This window comes from Procambarus clarkii, chromosome 85, assembly GCF_040958095.1.
Source record: "Procambarus clarkii isolate CNS0578487 chromosome 85, FALCON_Pclarkii_2.0, whole genome shotgun sequence".
NCBI classification, from domain to species: domain Eukaryota; kingdom Metazoa; phylum Arthropoda; class Malacostraca; order Decapoda; family Cambaridae; genus Procambarus; species Procambarus clarkii.
This window is the reverse complement of record NC_091234.1, coordinates 10930273-10940110: the sequence shown is the minus strand read 5'-3', so window position 1 is coordinate 10940110 and position 9838 is coordinate 10930273. Positions and strand designations below refer to the sequence as shown.

Below are 9838 nucleotides of genomic sequence, written 5' to 3'. Positions count from 1 at the left end.
CTCTCTCCTTCCCAGACACTCCGTCACACATCTGTTAAAGAGTCGGGGGTTTAGGGGTCTGGTAGCTGAGCAGACAGTGTGCAGGGCAAAGTTTCTTTCACCCTGATGACCCTGTTACCTAGCAGTAAATAGGTACCTGGGAGTTAGACAGCTGTTACGGAGCTGCTTCCTGGTTGTGTGTGTGGTGGGGGGGGGGGACATTAGTTAGTTACATTTGATTGATTGACAGTTGAGAGGCTGCCGAAAGAGCAGAGCTCAACCACCGCAAGAACAACTAGGTGAATACATGCATATTCACACCACAAACGACCAGGAAGTGTGTGAGGAACTGAATAAGAAATTCCAGGAGGTCTTCACCTTCGAGCAAGGAGAAACTCCAGAGATAAGAGAGGGAATAGCTAACTAGGAACCACTGGAAGAGCTTGAGATTACCTGCGGGGAAGTAAGGAAGTGTTTACTAGAGTTGGATGTGACAAAGGCTATAGGCCTAGATGAATCTCCCCTTGGATACTAAAGGAAAGAAGAACTGTGCCTACCACTCTCCATAGTGTATAACAAATCACTGGCAACAAGGGAACTGCCAGATATTTGGAAAGCAGCTAACGTAGTCCCGATATACAAGAAAGGGGATAGACAGGAGGCACTGAACTACTGGCCAGTGTCCCTAACCTGCATACCATGCAAGCTTATGGAGAAGATTGTGCGAAGAAACCTAGTGGAGCATCTGGCGTGAAAGATCTTTGTAACACAGCATCAACATGGGTTCAGGGATGGGAGGTCCTGCCTCACAGGGTTACTTGAAATCTATGACCAGGCAACAAAAATAAGGCAAGAAAGAGAGGGATGGGCAGACTGCATATTATTGGATTGTCAGAAAGCCTTTGATACAGTACCACACAAGAGGCTAGTGAAAAGGCTGGAGATGCAGGCTGGAGTGAACGGGAAGGTACTCCATTGGATAAAGGAGTACCTAAGCAACAGGAGACAATGAGTCAATGTGCGGGGTGAGGTCTCAAATTGGTGAGACGTTACAAGTAGAGTCCCGCAGGGGTCAGTCCTTGGATCTATACTGTTTCTGATATATGTAAATGATCTCCCAGAGGGTATAGAATCGTTTCTCTCAATGTTTGCCGATGATGCAAAAATTATGAGGAGGATTGAAACAGAGGATGAAAGTAGGAGGCTACAAGATGACCTAGACAGACTGAGTGAATGGTCCAACAAATGGATGTCGAAGTTCAACCCGAGTAAATGCAAAGTAATGAAAATAGGCAGTGGAAACAGGAGGCCAGACACAGCATACAGAATTGGAGATGAAGTACTTAATGAAGCGGACAGAGAGAAAGATCTAGGAGTTGATATCACACCAAACCTCTCTCCTGAAGCCCACATTAAAAGAATAACGTCTGCGGCATATGCGAGGCTGGCTAACCTCAGAACAGCGTTCAGGAACCTGTGTAAGAAATCATTCAGAATCTTGTACACCACATATGTAAGACCAATCCTGGAGTATGCGGCCCCAGCATGGAGCCCGTACCTTGTCAAGCGCAAGACGAAGCTGGAAAAAGTCCAAAGGTATGCTACTAGACTAGTCCCAGCACTAAGAGGCATGAGTTACGAGGAAAGGCTGCGGGAAATGCACCTTACGACACTGGAAGACAGAAGAGTAAGAGGAGACATGATCACAACCTATAAAATCCTCAGGGGAATCGACCGGGTAAACAAGGATAAACTATTCAACACTGGTGGGACGCGAACAAGGGGACAAAGGTGGAAACTGGGTACCCACATGAGCCACAGGGACGTTAGAAGGAACTTTTTCAGTGTCAGAGTAGTTAACGGATGGAATGCACTAGGCAATGATGTGGTGGAGGTTGACTCCATACACAGTTTTAAATGTAGATATGATAGAGCGCAGTAGGCTCAAGAATCTGTACACTAGTTGATTGACAGTTGAGAGAGGGGACAAAAGAACCAAAGCTCAACCCCTGCAAGCACAAATAAGTGAGTACAAATAGGTGAGTACACCCACACACTGGGGACCATTGGCTAAGTGCAGGGGTCCAGTGGCTGAGTAGACAGCACGCTGCACACGTAATCCTGTGGTCCAGGGTTCGATTCCCGGCGCCGGCAGGAAACAATGGGCAGAGTTTCTTTTACCCTGATGCCCCTGTTACCTAGCAGTATATATGTACCAATGTGTTGGACAGCTGTTACGGGCTGCTTCCTGTGTGTGTGTGTGTGTGTGTGTGTGTGTGTGTGTGTGTGTGTGAAGAAAAAAAAAGTTACAAGTTAGTAACAGTTGAGAGGTGGGCCGAAGAGTAGAGCTCAATCCTTGCAAGCCCAACTAGGTGAATACACACACACACACACACACACACACACACACACACACACACACACACACCCAGCAACACCAGAGGGGGAGGGCAGAACCACCACCCTCCTCCGCAGAGAAAACCCTCCCTACCCGGAACCCTCCTTGTCCCCCACTCAAATACTCAGTCAATCCTCCCCCCCCCACCCCCCCACACACACCAAACCCACATTTTCACCCCTCCCCCATTCCCGCATGTCCCCTGTCGTGCCCTCATGCTCCACAGCATCGCTGGTACTAATAATGTGATCAACAACTCAGTAAGACCACCTAGCCTTCTATACGTGCTTAGGGGAAGTAAACAAAATCACTAAAAATGAACCAGTTTACTGGGTCATGTAAAATAAGGCATCGGAAATAGAAAAAAAAAAAGACTTAGTTCTCTACAACTGATACTATTTCATGACAATAAACTCTAACTCAACTCTGCGAGATCATCAGTCATCATGCACTGTACGACAAACTCTTTGGAATCATCATCATACACTGTACCGCAAACTATCTGGAATCATCATGCACTGTACTGCACACCCTCTGAGCTAGCTGCCACTAGGCTCTATCCTAGTGCGGTAGTACACTAGCTCTAGCTTCCTTAAAATCAAAGTAATCTACAGGATTACAGAATGGTGGTGTCACAAAATATCACTAGTGGGGTGAAAAGGCAATATCATCCAGTCACTGAATGCCCTTAGAATTCCACCACATAAATCATACATAAATATTATCTACGACCCAGACAAAATGGTGAACATTGGCAGACTGATCCGTGACATATCAATAAAGGTACATATTATATGTTACAAGCGCATAGGGCCCTACATAAAGCCACACAAATGAGCGCGACGCAGTGCGACCTCTCTTCTGAACATCCAACTGAGCAGTGAGCTCGCGGAGGCCGAGAGAGCCCCGAGAGACACTTTATCCAACTCTGCAACATACCCGTCACTATTCTTTCATATGTCTCTATTTCAGAACGTGACATTTACAAGCAATAAATCCTTAAACATACATATAAATAGTATAGTACAATACATTTCCCAAGAAAGTAACAAAGCATTTTGTCATACACACAAGTGATAATCTATTTATATATTCAAAGATCAAATATGAGTTTATATCTACGAGACATGGCATCACTGACTGTAGGCGGTACACAAGGGGAAGGGGAGGACGGGCGGGGAAGGAAAAGGGTTAAGGGAGGATTCTAGAACTTTACCGATCCAGCTCTAATACATCATTATACAATAATATAAATGTAATATATACAACCTAGCAACAATACTGCCTATTGGTATATGTTCTCATAAAACAAGTATGTCAAGTACTAAGTACTATCAATGCAACGTGACCATAGGCTTTCTCATTACTCAGCTAGGAAATATATCATAATACATACGTATTACTGGCATAATACATTAGGTATATAAATGTACACAAGGTACATAAAAATATATTGTTATATACAGTAGTACGTAGAATTTAAGAACAGATACATATAATCATGTCTTTAAGAATCAGTAGGTTAGGCTACACTGCCTATTCTATACTAAGGTATGATCACATCATACACCAGCCATACTTGGTATATGTCGGTTCATAACATCCCTCTTCCCCCCCCCCCCCTTTCCCTCATTGCCTCCCTCATAGCCCCCATCCCCATTCCCACCATGTTCCTCCTCCTCCTTCATCCCATACCCTCCCTGTCCCCCCTCACCCTCACCCCATATCTTCTCTGTCCTCCCTCCCTCCTTACCCCATACACTTCCTGTTCTCCCCATCCGATGACCCCCCCTCACTCCAGTATCCTCTGAGACCCTGTTAACCAACTCACAGATCTTCACACCTCAGAGTGGTGAGAGGAAAGTGGTGAGAGACACATGTGTCAGCAGGGCGTCAGCGACTAACGTCAATTATCTCAAGACATTGAAATGTTACACAGAAATGTATACACAGTGATCAAGTGTATAGTGAGCTCCTATAGCGTTAGATCAGTTAAGGACAAAATAAGGTTGAGTGGGGGCAACAAAGAGTCATAGCGTGGGACAGTTCAACCAGGTCGGACTTGGCTAGTAAAGTGTTTTGGGAAGCGGAAATATAGCAATCATGGTGATTGCTATATTTCCGCTTCCCAAAACACTTTACTGTTCTGATTGATCATGGTGATCAATCTCCCAAAGTGTGCACACCTTGATGAAAGTATGTTACGTTGCATATGCTGATCAGTGAGAAGTACAGGAAGAATAGCATAATCAGGCCATGTGGGGACAACATTGACGAGGAGCAGCAGGAGAAGACTGTCGACCCAAACCTCAGCATATGGTCACCACCTCAAACTCACCAAGTACTGTGCTTGCTTGGGGTGAGCTGTTGGTAAGTACCCCCTCCTCTCTAAGGTCATCGATATGTGTACAGAGTGATTTAAAATATTTAATTTGAAATATATTATCTGAGGTATTTAGAATCCAAAGTATAGAGGATAGGGTACATATCCCTGTGGCTCTGGTGCGTAAGGCAGATGGATCAACAGGACCACACCACTCTACTATTCTCCCTCTGTTCCCACCCCCCGCCCCCACCCCTCACACACACACACACTACCCACATAGGGCCTTTAACACCTAAGTGACTAGTGACCTTATCTATTCTCTACCTTATCTACCTGTTGAAATAGATCCCATCTGCTCATCATGTGGGACTTCAATCACGGAAGGACAGACTGGGAGAACAAGGAACCGCATGGAGGAGAGGATACATAGAGAGCCAAACTAATGGAGGTGGCGACAAGAAACTTTCTAAGCCAACATTTCAGTGAACTCACTAGGATCAGAGGAAACGATGAACCAGCGAGACTCGACCTAGTCTTCACTCTGAACGACTTAGACATAAGGGAAAAGCGGATTTGAGGCCCCAGTAGGAATGAGCGAACACAGTGTACTGACGTTTGAGTATCTGGTTGACGAAGGGTTATCGAACTCGAAACTATGAGGAGATAAGAAAATTCCTAACAGAAATAACATGGGAAACAGAGCTCAGGGGAAAGACAGCCCAAGACATGATGGACTTCATCACGCAGAAGTGCAAGGAAGCAGCAAACAAGTTTGTCCCTGTCTAAAAGGAAAACAATGAAGTGAAGATGAGAAACCCATGGTTTAATCAGAGATGTAGGCTAGCTAAGCACCAAAGTAAAAGGGCGTGGAGAAACTATAGGAATAACAGGATACTTGAGAGCAGAGAAAGATACCAGAGTGCCAGGAATGAATATGTCAGGATGAGTAGAGAGGCACAAAAAAAAAAATACGAAAAAGACATCGCAAGCAAGGCAAAGACTCAACCTAAATTACTGCACAGCCACATCAGGAGGAAAACAACAGTAAAGGAACAGTGTAATGAAAATAAGGATAGGGGCAGAAGGATTCACTACAAACTACAAGGAAGTGTGTGCGAAACTGAATAAGAAATTCCAGGAGGTCTTCACCTTAGAGCAAGGAGAAATTCCACAGATAAGAGAGGGAATAGTTAACCAGGAACCACTGGAAGACTTTGAGATTACCAGCGGGGATGTAAGGAAGTGTTTAATAGAGTTGGATGTGACAAAGGCCACAGGCCCAGATGGAATCTTTCCTTGGATAATAAAGGAAGGAGCAGAAGCACTGTGCCTGCCATTCTCCACTGAACTTTGTAACACAGCATCAACATGGGTTCAGGGATGGCAAGTCCTGCCTCACAGGGCTAATTGAATTCTACAACCAGGCAACAAAAATCAGGCAAGAAAACGAGGGGTGGGCAGACTCCATATTTTTGGATTGCCAGAAAGACTTTGATACAGTACCACACAAGAGGCTAGTGGAAAAGGTGGAGATGCAGGCTGGAGTGAAAGGGAAGGTACTCCGTTGGATAAGGGAGTACCTAAGCAACAGAAGACAACGAGTCTCTGTGAGGGGTGAGGTATCAGATTGGAGTGACGTCACAAGTGGAGTCCCGCAGGGGTCAGTACATGGAGCTATTCTGTTTCTGATATATGTAAATGATCTCCCAGAGGGTATAGAATCGTTTCTCTCAATGTTTGCTGACGATGCAAAAATTATGAGGAGGATTGAAACAGAGGATGATAGTAGGAGACTACAGGACAATCTAGATATACTGAATGAATGGTCCAACAAATTGCTGCTAAAATTTTAACTGAGTTATTGCAAAGTAATGAAACTAGGCGGTGGAAACAGGAGGCCAGACACAGGATACAGAATAGGAGATAAAGTACTTAATGACACGGACAGAGAGAAAGATTTAGGAATTGATATCACACCAAACCTGTCTCCTGAAGCCCACATAAAAAAGAATTACGTCTGCGGCATATGCGAGGCTGGCTAACATCAGAACAGCCTTCTGCAACCTGTGTAAAGAATCATTCTGAATCTTGTATACCACATACGTAAGACCAATCCAGGAGTATGCAGCCCCAGCATGGAGCCCGTACCTTGTCAAGCACAAGACGAAGCTGGAAAACGTTTAGAGATATGTCACTAGGCTAGTTCCAGAACTAAGAGGCATGAGTTACGAAGAAAGGCTGGGAGAAATGCATTTCACGCCACTAGAAGACAGAAGAGTAACGGGAGACATGATCACTACCTACAAAATTCTCAGAGGAATTGACAGGGTAGATAAAGATAAACTGTTTAACACGAGTGGTACGCGAACACAGGTGGGAACAGGGGACACAGGTGGAAACTGAGTACCCAAATGAGCCACAGGGACGTTAGAAAGAACTTTTTCAGTGTCAGAGCAGTTGACAGATGGACTACATTAGGCAGTGATGTGGTGGAGGCTGACTCCATACACAGTTTCAAATGTAGATATGATAGAGCCCAGTAGGCTCAGGAATCTGTACATCAGTTGATTGACAGTTGAGAGGCGGGACCAAAGAAGCAGAGCTGAACCCCCACAAGCACAATTAGGTGAGTACACACACACACGCACACACATACACACACACACACACACACACACACACACACACACACACACACACACACACACACACACACACACACACACACACACACACACACACACACACACACACACACACACACACACACACACACACATACACAACAGTAATTGCAGTCATTGCTGTAATCAACCGATAGCTGGAAAGGCGGGATCCAAGAGTCAATGCTCGATCCTGCAAGCACAAATAGGTGAGTACACACACACACACATCATGGCCGATTTCAACCATGGAAAGATAGACTGGGAGAATGGGGACCCACATGGTGGTGCAGATACGTGGAGAGCTAAACTCTTGGAAGTGGCAACAAGGAACTTTCTGAGCCAGCATGTCAAGGAACCCACAAGAGTGAGAGGCAATGATGAACCAGCTAGACTCGACTTGATATTCACCCTGAATGAGTCAGAAATAAGTGAAGTCAAAGTTGACGCCCCCCATAGGAATGAGTGACCACAGTGTAATGACCTTTGAGTACTTGGTGGAGGTAGGGATAACCTATCCAAGGATGGGATCGGAGGGAAAAAGACTGAATTACCGAAGAGGAAAATATGACGAGATGAGGAACTTCTTCAGGGGAATACCATGGGAAACAGAACTTAAAGACAAGAATGTGCAGGTCATGATGGATTTTGTCACCCAGAAGTGCCAAGAAGCTGCAGACATGTTTATCCCCGTCCAAAAGGGGCAAAACGAAAAACAACAGAAAACCCATGGTTCAATCAGGAATACAAGGTAACGAAGCAACTGAGTAAAAGAACATGGAGAAACTACAGAAATAACAGAACAGCAGAGAGCAGGGAGAGATACCAAAAGGCCAGAAATGAGTACCTCAGAGTGAGAAGGGAAGCAGAGAGATAGTTTGAAAATGACATAGCGAGTAAAGCCAAGACCCAACCAAAGCTGCTCCACAGCCACGTCAGAAGGAAAACAGCAGTGAAGGAACAAGTGATGAAGCTGCGAAGAGGGGAGAACAGATACACCGAGAATGACAAGGAGGTGTGTGAAGAACTCAACAAGAGATTCCAGGAGGTCTTCACAATAGAACAAGGAGAAGCCCCTGCACTAAATGAGGAGGCGGCAAACTAAGCAACCTTGGAGGAATTTGACCTCACCAATGATGAGGTCAAAAGGTGTCTGCTGGAGCTGTATGTGACAAAGGCTGTTGGGCCTGACAGAATCTCACCATGGATACTAAAGGAAGGTGCAGAAGCACTAAGTGTGCCACTCTCTATGGTGTATAACAGGTCACTGTAAACAGGAGACTTACCAGAAAGTTGGAAGACAGCTAACGTGGTCCCAATATACAAGAAGGGTGACAGGCAAGAGGCACTGAACTACAGGCCAGTTTCCTTAACTTGTGGACCATGCAAGGTGATGGGGAAGATCGTGAGGAAAAGGCTCGTAGAGCATCTGGGGGGAAATAACTTTGTAACTCACCACCAACATGGGTTCAGGGATACGTGAAATAATACGATAATCGTGCCTCACAGGTTTAATAGAATTTTATGACCAGGCAACAAAAATTAGGCGGGAAAGAGAAGGGTGGGCCGACTGCATTTTCCTGGACTGTCAGAAAGCCTTTGACACATTACCCCATAAAAGGCTGTTAAAAAAGTTGGAGCAACAGGCAGGAGTAAAAGGGAAGGTGCTCCAGTGGATAAGGGAGTACTTAAGCAACAGGAAACAGCGAGTAACGGTGACGGGGGAAACATCAGAGTGGCGAGATGTCACCAGCAGAGTCCCACAGGGCTCAGTACTTGGACCCATCCTGTTTCTAATATATGTAAACGATCTTCCAGAGGCTATAGACTCATTCCTCTCAATGTTTGCTGGTGATGCAAAAATTGTGAGAAGAATCAAGACGGATGAAGATAGACAGAGACTACAGGATGACCTGGATAAACTGGAGGATTGGTAAGAAAATGGCTGCTAAAGTTCAACTTAGGAAAGTGTAAGGTGATGGAATTAGGCGAAGGGAGCAAGAGGCTGAACACAAGGTCTCATCTGGGAGGTGAAATCCTGCAAGAGTCAAATAGAGAGAAAGATTTGGGGGTTGATATCACACCGAACCTGTCCCCAGAGGCCCACATCAAAAGAATATCATCAACGGCATATGCTAGACTGGCTAACATAAGAACTGCCTTTAGAAACTTGTGTAAGGAATCTTTCAGAACCCTGTATGCCACTTATGTAAGAAAAATCCTGGAGTATGCAGCTCCATCCTGGAGTATGCAGCTCCATCCTGGAGTATGCAGCTCCATCCTGGAGTATGCAGCTCCATCCTGGAGTCCATACCTAGTTAAACACAAGACAAAGTTAGAGAAGATTCAGCGGTATGCCACAAGGCTCGTCCCGGAACTGAGAGGAATGAGCTACGAGGAAAGGCTAAAGGAGCTGAACCTCACATCCCTGAAAAACAGAAGAGTAAGGGGAGACATGATAACCACCTACAA

The 9838-nt window shown here is 45.3% G+C and overlaps 1 protein-coding gene across 1 annotated transcript in view; it reads left to right on the top strand.

Annotated features, from left to right (window-relative positions):
• Positions 1-4618: 4618 nt before the first annotated feature.
• The window catches only part of LOC123765340 (3-galactosyl-N-acetylglucosaminide 4-alpha-L-fucosyltransferase FUT3-like), a 307205-nt gene continuing 301985 nt past the window's right edge, over positions 4619-9838 (top strand). The window contains exon 1 of the mRNA XM_069316731.1: positions 4619-4747. The gene's annotated coding sequence lies outside the window, so the exon portion shown is untranslated. The remainder of the gene's footprint in view (positions 4748-9838) is intronic.